The 13076-nt window shown below is 40.2% G+C and overlaps 1 protein-coding gene across 8 annotated transcripts in view; it reads right to left on the bottom strand.

Annotated features, from left to right (window-relative positions):
• Positions 1–13076, bottom strand: part of clocka (clock circadian regulator a) — a 30983-nt gene that overhangs the window by 14089 nt on the left and 3818 nt on the right. For all 8 annotated transcript variants that reach the window (XM_047586670.1, XM_047586671.1, XM_047586667.1 and 5 more), the window contains exon 2: positions 8705–8791. The gene's annotated coding sequence lies outside the window, so the exon portion shown is untranslated. The remainder of the gene's footprint in view (positions 1–8704; positions 8792–13076) is intronic.

Here is a 13076-nt window from a genome sequence, read left to right as displayed (position 1 = left end):
ACCAAAATGTCAAAGAACTTTCTTTCTTAACTACAACTTAACTATAACATGGCAGAGGTGGTGCTGCCTGCCTGGAGCCTCCAATCTGGGGGAAATATACTCAAACAAGATGATGTTTTTTTGTTTGTTTTTTTACCCCAGCTTTATTAACGACACTGAATCCATTCGAAAGAAACCGATGACGACGATGCACCATGTTTTTAACTGTGCTGCCCACATTCATTCCAGCTTCAGTCATTTTCTCAAACATTAGTCTGAGCAACACATTTTTCCTATCGCCCCACGCGGCGCAAACACGCGCTAAAAGAATTTATTAATTCAAACAACTGGATCGAGCGTTTACAAGATTATTAGGGGCAGAGCACTGTGTGTTCTGGTTGCGGTGGTTTTACGAGACATTTATATTCTGCTTATTTGTGGAATGGAAGCGTCAGTAGTAATATTTGGTCATTAGTTACTTCATCAATATACATCTGTCAGCACCACATACAGAATACATAATGCATTGTATCAACATGAGATGGACTTGTGACACTTTTCTTATGACCCAGACACACATGTGAGAGCTGACTGGCCAGTCTAATATGTGAGATAATGCATGTTTTATTCACATGCATGCTCTCTGAGGACTGTGGCAGATCTTGATCTAAACTCAGAGTGATGCTGCGCTCAGGTTGAGTTTTTAAAGCTGCGCCCCAAAAAGGCCCATGTCACACTGTGTCTGTCCAATTACCCAACCTCTGCTAATGACTGGACCAAAGAATAAAATGCAGGTCTGGATTGTGTAGAGCAGGTCAATATGGGGGAGGGGACTGCGATGTGATGTGATCTCATGCCAGAGGAAGCAGAAAATTGTTCTCAGTCTTCTTAAAAATATCAGAGGAATGTTAATTTTCCATGAATTAGCAGGAATATTGTAAACGCGTGCTTCAATCAGGTAACGACCAAACCAGCAAATTGCAAACTGAATTAACAAGAAGAGTGATCGTACTAAGTTACTTCTGAGTTTGCTGCTTGAATGCTGACATAGCACACATACTGTAAAAGCACCTATCTTGGTTTTAAATCAGCCGCAGATTCAACCATTGCTGGTGTTCACCCCGAACATTTCTCACTGCACAGGTGTGCCCACAATAGATGTCAAATTAAAACGAGAAGGCCCGCTGGGTCTCCAGCCTAAATATTTGACCCATTTGCTTCATGAACCAATTACCATCACAACCTGTGTGGGAGGTTTTCTCACAATAACGTCCTATTTGTGTTGGTGAGAAAATCCCTTCCATGTTATTCCCCCTGTGTTTTGCTACACATGGGCATTTCCAATAATAACACACTAATCTCTCAACTAATATTTCAACGGGAAAGGTAATGCAGTTTTTTTTTTCCTAATGAGAGATTTAAAGAATTTCAATGAGGTTTGTTATTGTGATCTTGAATTAACATCAAAGTTAAGTTAAACACGCCCCAAAATCTAATATCATACATATAGTAAAAACTGGGTCCTGCTTCATGTAGCTTCCTTATCAGTTAGTTCCCCAACAATTATCCAAGTTCTGAAACAATTGAGCGTGTTTTAAAGGGACAACATAACTGGATACATAAAAGTAGTAGTAATGCATTACAGCATTACAACAATATAAGAATGCAGTAAAACGCATGAGGGTCTCATTTGAACAGATTTTCAAACTGATAAATTGTTGACTCCTGAACTATTGACTGATGGACAATCAGTTCTAATCTGGGAACACATCATATATGAGCTGTTTCTTGGTGTTTTAAACACACTTACTGTCAAGTTAGTCAAAAAAAGGATGGATCACAAAGCAGTTTATATTGCTTTTAACATTCATTTTAGGTCAAAGAAAGGTAAAAATCACAACAAGGGGAGGAGCAGGTTTTATCATGACTCACTGACTTTCAGCTATGCAAAGTTGTTTTACTACTCATTGTAACTCTTTTGATACAAACATGTTACTAGAATGGATGTCTTATCTGAGATTACCATTTCGTTAACACGAGCGGCCAACAACACTTTGCAACAGGAATATAAAAGAGAGTGGAGAGGTGGAGAAAAGAGCTTCATCTATAGATTTAGTTCTTACTGAGAAGCAAGAAAACAAACAGCTTTACTATACTGGCTTTAGAGCATTTTAAAAACTGTCATGCTTACTAAAAAATATTCTAGAAAATTCAATGACAAGAGCTAAAAAAAGAGCTAGCAAGAAAATGTAGCTCGTGCTCAGAGCGAGCGTTGTGTAACTGAAAGAGCAGGGGTTGTATAACTGTGATGTCATCTGTGCTTCACTGACCTGCTGGCCCAATGACCTACTTTCCTCCTCCGCCGATCTAACTTAATCACAGCTCCACAGGCAACACCTTACTGCTCTCACTAATAACACTACAAACCGTAAACACAAATCCTTTAAACGCTGCTCATATTCCATGGCAAGTACCTTTGACAAAAGATGTGAGCGGGCAATTGAAGCGCCTGCATCCCACATTTCCTCATTCAATCACATGATATGCAAAGACGTCCCGGTGTTCCCTAATCCTCAGCGGGCACAGACGTCAAGGGAAAAAAAAAAAAAAAAAAAAAAAAACTATGCAGATGTGCTGAATTTCCAACATCTAATTATGAGTTTTTGGCACGGTTGACTGCAGACACCCAGATGATTCAAATGAACACACCTCACATGTAGTGTATATTTTTCACTACACCACATCAAACCACAGACAAATAACACTCCTTTGCCTCAATTTTTCTTCTGCTCACACAGCTCTGTTGAATGTCTCTGATTGTGGGTATGTGGGTGTGTGCATGCACACTGAGATGTAGGGCAGCAGAGCTCTGAGGATATGAGTCACTCTAAAGTGGATCTATGGCGCCGCTCGTCACGCACCCCGCCACACCCCGCACTGAGACGCCAGCACTGCAACTATGCCAATGGGCAACACCATAGCAACCAGCCTCGCCGTGCAGGGTAAAAATAGCCGACTGAATTCCTCCACAACTGATACTCCCTCCATCATACACTGAGAATTATTTGAGTATGAAGAGTGACTCCTTTTGTCATGAACTCAAAGCTTGTGGATGTGAAAACACTGTTAAAGGTCAAGCTGTGGAACATGTATCCGGCAAACACTGGACATCATTGTGCATCATGTAGGGGGAAGGAACTAGGGTTGGGCAATACGGCCGAACAATAAAATCTTAAATTCTCTTGATTTTAATAGATTTCTTTCTGTCAACCCAAAATTCAAAATGTTATGGCAAAGAAGAACAATGAAAGTAAACACAAAATGCAATTCTTAATTATTGTTTTTATTACAAAGGGGGGAAAAATCAAATCTACATGATCCTGTGTGAAAAAGTGCCCCCACTGTTAAAACATAACTGTGGTTTATCATACCTGAGTTTAATTTCTCTAGCCACACCCAGGACTGATAACTGTCACACATGTTCTCAATTAAGAAATCACTTAAATAGGAAAGGCTTGACAAGTTGAAGTAGACCAAAAGATCCTCAAAAGCTTGGCGTCATTGCAGAGAGAAACAAAGTAATCGAGATTTATCAGCCTGGAATAGGTTACAAAGCCATTTCTAAGGTTGTTTTCACACTTTTTTTTTTTTTATTCACTATTTGGTTTGGTTCTGGTTTCAAACTGCAATTTCTGAAGCGCACCAAATTTTCTGAGCAACGTCACACGGTTGAAAGGGGCGGGGGCGCTCATTGACTGGACAATGTAGGATGGGAAATCCCTTCCTCCCTCCCGAGCCAGAAAAACAAATGGTTGGTCGAAAAAAAGTCAGTCAGCGGTGCAGAATACGAATGGCAAACATGGAGGAGTATATGAAGTTAGTCGTTTTGGGGAGTGTGTTTCTTTTCTTTATTTATAAAATGCACATCAACCAACAACAGTTAACCATTAATTGATAGGTAAAGTTACCGTTACAAAAATGTTTTTTCCACGGGCGGCTTATTTTTTAAATGTGCAAATGGCAGCAAAAAGCAGTAAAGACAGAACATAACAGGGTGCGACATTCATGTCTGTCGCCTTTCAGACAAAAGCTACACGGTTGCTTCACAAAATACAAGTGGAGGCTTTTCTAGAGTGGAGGTTATGCATTAGCAAACTGAATTGTAGCTTCAACATAACTGCTGTCAGTTGTTACACAAAAGACGCACCGCATATTGCGTTGCTTCCTTCATTTGGTCCTGTGTTTACTCCGGTGAGCATTCACACTGCCTACAATGCACGCCAGAGTTCACGTGCATGTGAACCGAGACCCATGTTTCCAAGCAGACCCGAGTTCACCTGTTTGGTCCATGCTGGAGTTTGGTTGAGTTTTCACACCTGTACACTAGGGGTGGGCGATATGACGATATTAAATCATGAACGATTACAACGTGAAGACGATCTGTCAAACTGCAGAGACACATTCTATAAATTGCAGTTCTATGCTGATGCACCGATGCACCAGATGTATTACATTGTCAACCTGACCGACCAATTATAGTGATGCACTTTCTTACCCGCCTCGTTTAAGTGTGTACTGGTAGCTGCATGGAGAGCCATGGCTGAAAGCCAAACGGAATTGGTCACTAAAAAAAATTCCACTTACGTTATATGGAATTGGTTTAGATTTTCCTCAACTGATGAAGCATGCAAAGTTTGCACAGAACAGGTTCGCACATCAAGTGGCAACACAACGAACCTTCAATCATTTGAAGAGGAAGCATCCCAAATGCAGGCAAAACTGCGACTATTATATATATAAAATCTGTTAAGAAAGGTTCTTTGGACTAAATTGCCTGTTTTTCATTTTTCAATTTATGATTGTGATAAAATCGCAATCGTGATTTTATTTTTAAAAAACCGTCATATGATATTTTTGCCATATCGCCCACCCCTACTGCACAGAAAGCAGACTGTTGGAGGAAATGAACTCTGGTCCGTTTAAAGCGGACCAAAAAGCTCTGGTGTGAAAACGACCTAAAGCTTTGGGACTCCACCGAACCACTACAACCCCACAACATCCAAAGAGCTGCAGGACTCAGTTGTCTGAGTTAAGGTCAGTTAATGACTCCACCATAAGAAAGAGACTGGGCTAAAATGTCCTGCATGGCCAAGACCAAAACAACTGCTGAGCAAAAAGTACATAAAGACTCATCTTAGTTTTACCAGAAAACATCTTGATGATCCCCAAGATGTTTGGGAAAATACTGACGGGGACAAAACAAAAGTTGAACTTTTTTTGTTGAACTGTTTTGCTGCTTCAGGACCTGGAAGACTTGCTGTCATAAATGGAGCCACAAATTCTGACATCTACCAAATAATATTAAAGGGGAATATCCGGCCATCTGTTGGTGACCTCAAGCTGAAGAGAACAGGGGTTCTGCAGCAGAAGAATGATTCAAAACACACCAGCAAGTCCACCTCTGAATAACGAACATGAAGAACAACAGAATGAAGTCTTTGGAGAAGCCTAGTCCAAGTCCTGACCTGAATCCTATTGAGATGCTATGGCATGACCTTAAAAGGTGGTTCATGCTGGAAACCCCTCCAATGTGGCTGAATTACAACAATTCTGCAAAGGTGAGTGGAACAAAATTCCTCCACAGCTGTAAAAGACTCGTTGCATGTTATTGCAAACGCTTGTTGGAGTTATTGCTGCTAAGGTAGGTTTGGATTTTTTTCTCCTTAATAATAAAGACCTTCATTTAAAAACTGCACTTTGTGTTTACTTGTGTTATCTTTGACTAATTATCAAAAAGGTCTTTGTATGATTTCTTTCACCGGTGTTTACTGTGCACCACTTTAGGTGAACAATAAAGGCAGCTGCCGAACAAGAGAAAATAATGCCATGTAAAAGGAGTCAGGTTACTTTACTGATATGACAGTGGCTTGGTCGGGCATTCATATCAGTAAAGTAACCTGATTACCTTTACATGGTATCATTTTCTCATCTTCAGCACCTGCCTTTATTCCAGCTTGTTGTGTACTGGCAAAACTCAGAGGTAGGCAAATCGAATTCCCCTAACCCTAGAAAGAAACAATCCCAAGTAGCACGTTCTTTTCTTATTTCATTATAAAGCAGATTGTCTCCATCAGGGAGAGTGTGTTTAATATTAAATTAGGGGCCATGGGAAACAGAGCAGAAAAGGAATGAAGACAGAATACAGCAAAGCTAACTTTCTTTTTGAATCCCTACATCTGTTGCGGGATCATTGCCACGATACATATACTATGAGGTAACTACTTGTTCACATGTAATGGTGGAACAGCAGTTTTCACTTCTCAGGCCGACAAAAGCCTCAGATAGTCTTGTCGTAGCTTTTTAAAATGGAAATGTCAGGATTAATCTGTTTTTCATCCACAGTGCTTCCAAAACAAACGTTTCCATTACATTAAAGGTGAAAAATGTATTATTTGAATTACCTTTTATTCCAGTCAGTCTATCAAAATGATTCTGATTAACATGTCTTTTCAAATCTACTATGATGTTATAATTTTATCAGGACTGCAGACATGGGAACTCGACTTGAGGCATACTCAACCAGTGAATTCTCCACTGCACCAAAATGCAATTTGAATGGTTTTCCAGACCATCAGAAATTTAATCTCAGGACTGTCTAGACTCTTTTATTTTTGTGTAAAATATGATGACACCTTCTTGGTTTAATGCCCTACTGCATATTTACCCCAGTCATCAGTTACAATCCCAAATATACCTAAAAAATGGGCAATTTCCTGAAACTTTAAACCCATCTCCAGACAAAGCTGTCAGGTAGGTCCTGTGTCACATGATTAGGTAAAATCTGGTTTCATAGCAACCCTTCTGTTTTCTTCACCATCCCCGTCACACCCTGACACCCGAGAGCAGGGGATTTGTGAACCCTCTGTGGTCCCAGGTGTCTCAACACAGACCACAGATTTCACAGGTTTCTGGAAAGACTGTTAAATCACGTCAGCCATCTAAAGCTTGGTGCTAGTCTATCACTTTTTATTAACTAAGATCTAGAACAAAACAGACTCAGTACTCAGATTAGAGACTGATATCAATTAGAGGGTTGTTTATTCTGCTCTAAATGCTAGGAAATATCTAGGATAATATTATGCAGTTTCAACAAACAGCATGCAACAGACCCGCTGCCAAGGAGGTCACACAAATCAACAACAACTATAAAGAATAAATTACTCAGTCAAACATGCTGTGAGAGGCAGCTTTCAGGCCTGTTCATCCTGGTGGCACCCACATAGCAATTAAAGATGTGATAAACTCGGTTTACAGGCAGGGATATTTTTTGGTAGCTGGTGGAAAACATCAATGAAGATGACTTTTATAATGCCACGGTCATTTAGCCTGTAAGCACAATAAATCCACCACACACGCTTGTTCACCATACTCATGGACAGTTGTACCAACCAAACTCACTGCATACACATCCACAGGCTCAAGCACAAAAGGGGTCTTTGTTTTGCATTTTGACTCCACTGCACACAGGCAGGAATGTTTGAGAGGCAGTAGCAGTGGTTGGCAGGGGCCCCTTCGACTGCTGCTGGCCTCCTGTCCCAGAGGAGCAGGATCTCAGCCAGGGGCCTCATCCTGATGCCAAGTGGGTCACTGGAATTCAGAAGGATGACTGGCAGCAGAGGGAAAGTGATCAAGAACGACTGTGGACCTACAGCCCTGTGAGCCTGCAGTCTATGGTCAAAGTGTACAACCAACATTTGACCGCCAAAACATAATGCTAATTATGCAAACCAGACAACCCCCCACAATCTGAACCATAAAAAAAAAGAAAAACACAAATTATCTTTGACCTTGCTCTATATATATGCACACAGCCTTGTCCTTCCCAAGCAGACTTTGCACCATGTTATGTTTTTCTCAGAAGATTAATTTGTCAAGTCACGCACATGTACTTTGACCAGGCAAAAATCACACTTTATTGACTGCACTTAATCTCAGATAAAGGGACGACTTCCACTGTCTACTACTACCAGACAGTGGAACATTGCAGTAGATTTGATTTGTTTTGCAGAAGTGAATCAGAAATATTAACAGAAAGGGTTTGATTCCCAGTAACAAGAGCACAGTATTTTTTTACACGGATCTATTTCTGTTAGCGTCACAGTGATGTCAAAAAGAGAACATGTGTGATGATGTCCGGCGGCCCTGTGTTTTTAACCATTGGAGAAATTAGGACCACACGAATCCGTTTTAGTAAGAGAAAACAGACGTTAGATCTAGCTACTGAGTGGTGTTGTGGCTCATTTCAGACAATATACTGCACATTTAGTTATCTGGACTTGGCTGCTTTGTACTAAACCTTTGAAGCACTTAACAGAATGCAAAGCTGTACGCAGCTGCCGGCAATAACAGGAACACAGGCTAATTAGGAGAATCAACAGATGCCGTCAAAGAACACTGAACCAGTTTTATAGTGCCATCTTCTAATGAGAAAATGATTTGAAATCCTCTAGTGACTCAGTCAACACCAGTCCCATATTCACGACAGCCTGCGAGTCAAAAATAGGACACTACTGAAACATGAAGGATAACGGCTCTGTAATAGCTCCCGATGAATTAGACTTAAAATGCTTAATTAGCCCAGACCGTCCATCTCTAAGTATGGAGAAGTATCACAAAGTCCGCTGCTGCAGCCAAAAGCAAAACTCAGATCACTCGGTCACCTTACCTTCTGTCTTTGAATGATGGTTAATGAGACGGCCGCTTCACCTCATGACACATGGCTCCGTGGTTACGTCTTATCTGAATTCTTCACCTGTTGAACAGAAAGACAACATTTAGAAATGAGTGATTTAGACCAAAGAAAGTCACAGTACTGAATCAGAACTAAAACATCTGGGTCATCGTGAGCCTCCCACAGCACTGCAGAAATAAGAGATCGGCTCTGAACACACACGCACACAGTCGTGTACCCATGACTTCAGAGGACGTTACACCGTATTACATTCATTGCCGAAAGACTTACTCTAACCTTATTCATACCTACTACTCGGTAACGTTAACATTTTCCCTTTGAAACGTAATGACTTACATTAACAAGAATTGCTTTGTGACCTCATGAGAAAGACTCGTCCCCACATTGTGACTGCCCCGACAACATGAGTAATCCCTGAACTACACAGTCACATGCACACATTTCTTTGAAGTTCATTTACAGCCCACACTCTTGGCCATCAGCTGGGAAAGGGTCTGCTTCCAGGCAATGAAAACATAAGCATTTATATTAAAGTAAACCTGAGTGGTACTTTGTGTCTCTCTTGGAAAAGTGGGTTCCAACACGTGTGTTTGTTTAAGCTTCGCAAGTTGAGATACTCTTTAACACACAGCCTGATGATAAAGATTATCAAGAAGCACTTTCAACCTGTCATTAAATCACAGCGATTTCCTATTGTGCTGAGGATTCCCTGTCCTGTAGCAAACCTTTATTTAGACCACAGATAGTGCCTCAAAACATTTCAAACTGTCGTTTTATCAGACTTAGTTACTTGATGTGACTCAGTATCAGTGACTGAAACCATCTACACATTCATCTCAATTAACAGACCCATTACGTGCAGTACTCTTTCAGCTATTCAGTTACTCATTTAGCCTGTTTAAGTAAACTGTGAAATTGCTATCTCTCTCTGCAGTAAATTCATCATGCTGTTTCACACACTGCGTTCCCCACTTAAAACTGATTCAATCACAGTTTCTAAAATATGAAGTCCAGATTTGAGTATTAAGGAGCCAGCAGTGATGATACCAATACTACAAGCGCTTTTCACTTCTCCCCACATCACTTTTTAGGGAAACCCCAATAGACCTGACCCATTTTTTCTTGATCATAGTAACATCTGATAGCGTCATTCTAAGACAAGTTTTGGTTGCCCCTGATCTCCATGTAGGTCATTGTTTTCCATTTTTACAAGAATCAACCGCTCTCTGAAAAACATGTTGTGTGACTTGGGTTGTTCTGCGTAAAAAGAGGGCACATATTGTATGATGTATATGTAACAAATTGCATTTAACTTAAGCAACAAAATATCACATTTATTTTATTTTTAACTTTACTGTTGCAGGAAAAGGGAGTTCATCAGCTGAACAGCATCAATCTTTGTGTTTGGTAAAAAAAGAAAGAAACTAAAGAAAAGAAAATCATATTCAATAGAGTTGAATAAGTTCCTGCATATGCTGTGCTGTCGAAACATCTGTTACAGATGAGGACTTGTTTGCTCAGTAAGCGATTTTTACAAGTTCGAAAAGAACAACATCAAACAAGTCTCGCGCATCACCTCATCAGCTTGTGTTACTGCTTCATCACTGCACATACCTGCCTCTAAAGAGATATGCTACATGCCAAGTAACAGAGCATTGTTTTTGATTTGTTAAGCCGTATTAAGGAACAACTGCCGACAAACCCTGTGAATTTCATTTATGTCTCCAAGAGGAAAAATCCTTTCAGCTCTCAGAGAAAGGTCAGTCTGACAAAAACAATCTTGCGTGGCAACAGGATTTCTCTGCAGCTAATGTCGCTACCAGTGGACAAAGTCCTCTTAAGGCTTGAGGACAGTTAAGAGAAGCAGCATGCATTGATGTTCTCTTTGAAAATCTGTATTTCCAAAAACAAAAACAAAGAATGTTCACTGATAAAATGCACATCTTAAAATATTTGTAATGCTATCAACTATGCAAGAATATGAAGCACAATGTTTTAGTAATTAATTTCCTTATGAATTCATTGTCTTTATATTCACTGAAGCCTTTTTCTTTTCAATAAAATATAACGGAAAAACTGTTGCTTACTGGTATTAAGTAGGTTAGGGTGGTTTGGGTTGGGGTGTAATGATGACTGCTGAGAACGACTGACTACAGTACTGTGCAAACGTTTTTTTCAATTTTTATCAATTTACAAAATGCAACGTGAGCGAACAAAAGAAAAATCTAAGTCACATCAATATTTGGTGTTGCTACCCTTTGTCCTCAAACCAGCATCAATTCTTATATGTACACTTGCTTGTAGGATCGTAGTGAGGTGTATGATCAACCAGTTATATCAAACTTGTGCTAACACTTGTCAATGTCACATGTAGGTTGAAACACAGTCATTAACTGAAACAGAAACTCCTGTGTAGGAGGCTTAAAACTGGGTGAGGAACAACCAAACTCTGCTGCTAAGGTGAGGTTTGTGGAAGACAGCTTCATGTCACAGGAAATACACTATGGCAACACTGAGCACAGCAACAAGACACAAGGTAGTTCTACTGGATCAGCAAGGACTCGCCCAGACAAATATTTCAAAGCAGACTGGTGTTTCAAGATGTGCTGTTCAAGCCATTTTGAAAAAGCACAAGAAACGGGCAACGTTGAGGATCGTAGACCAAGGAAACTAGTGCAGTAGATGAAAAACACATCAGCTCAGAACTGGCAGAAACCAGCGGGACCCTGGTACACCTATCTACTGTCTGGAGAAGTCTGGCTTAGAAGTGGTCTTCATGGAAGAGTTGCAGCCAAAAATCCATACTTCTAACATGGAAACAAGGTCAAGAGACTCAACTATGCAATTAAACACAAGAACTAGGGTGCAGAAAAAATGGCAGCAGGTCCTCCGGACTGATGAGTCAAAATTTAAAATATTTGGCTGTGGCAGAAGGCAGTTTGTTGATCAAAGGGTTGGAGAGCGGTACAATAACAAGTGTCTGCACGCAACAGTGAAGCACGGTGGAGGTTCCTTTAAAGTTTAGGGGCTGCATTTCTGCTGAGAAATGCTGGCAGATACATATCTATCAGGAAATACCATCAGGGAGATGTATGATTGGCACAAATTTATTCTGTGGCAGGACAAAAGCCCCCAAACATAAGGCCAAGGTCATTAAGAACGATTTTCAGCGTGAAGAAGAACAAGAAGTCCTGGAAAGTGATAGTATGACCCCCACAGGGACCTGATTTCAACATCATTGACTGTGTTTTGGATTACATGAAGAGACAGAAGGACTTGAGGAAGCCTACATCCACATAAGATCTGTGGTTAGTTCTCCAAGATGTTTGGAACAACCTACCAGACGAGTTCCTTCAGAAACTGTGTGCAAGTACCTAGAAGAGCTGATGCTGCCTTGAAGGCAAAACGTGGCCTCTTAATTTTTTAAAATCATTCTCAGTGTACAGCAGTTTTTCATACCTCCCTAAAACACAGTACTGTATATAGAGTTGTATTTTGAGAAAAATACTGCTGTTGCGTTATTATTACTACTACTTATAAATAATAATAATAATAACAATAATAATAATCTAAAATAACAGTGAATTCATACGAATGAAAAGCCAGTTAGTAATTATGCCACAGATCCCTGATTGCTGACCGAAACTAGATTACAAACACGTAAAACGAAACGTACTATTGCACTGGGATGACATATAGCTTCATTACAATGAACATGGCACTGAAGTGGCTGCTGTCAGGTGGTAAGGTTGTGAGGTTTTGTCGTGCGTACATACACACCAAAGGTTAGCTGTCAAATGTCTTTTCCACAAATTATAATGTTCTTCAGCAGCAAGGCAGGCGGGGAAATGAAACAGCTTCAACAAGCCATCCAACTGGTAGGATATAGCTCATTGCAACAACAGCATAAAGACTTTTCTGGTGAAGTCAGCACCCCATTAAATGGCTCTTACGACAAGTTGATCTAATAAAATATAATGGTACTTAAATCCATGTTTTATGATGCACTTAAACATCTGTTTCACATCACAAAAGGAATGGGATGTTGAAGGCTCTATGCTTTTTAGGTCAAGTTGGGCATCAACTAATCATCTCTTCAAATGTACGACCCATTAATACTTTCCTGTGCTGAAAAGGTTTATTAAAAGTAACTACAATATCTTTCAACGTGTAACAAATTAAACTGCAACAGACCATGGATGACATCAAAGTTAGGGTCACCTATGACAAAGACCAAGTGAAAACACACCGTTGTGTGTGTTGCCTCATGACTGCAGCTGCCACAGACTGCAGCAAACATAAGGCCATCCTTGACTCATGCAAGTTTTGTGAATGTAAATCTGGT

Source organism: Mugil cephalus, chromosome 6, assembly GCF_022458985.1.
Source record: "Mugil cephalus isolate CIBA_MC_2020 chromosome 6, CIBA_Mcephalus_1.1, whole genome shotgun sequence".
Classification (NCBI taxonomy): Eukaryota; Metazoa; Chordata; class Actinopteri; order Mugiliformes; family Mugilidae; genus Mugil; species Mugil cephalus.
The sequence above is the reverse complement of the archived record's forward strand: the minus strand, read 5'-3'. Positions and strand labels throughout refer to the sequence as shown.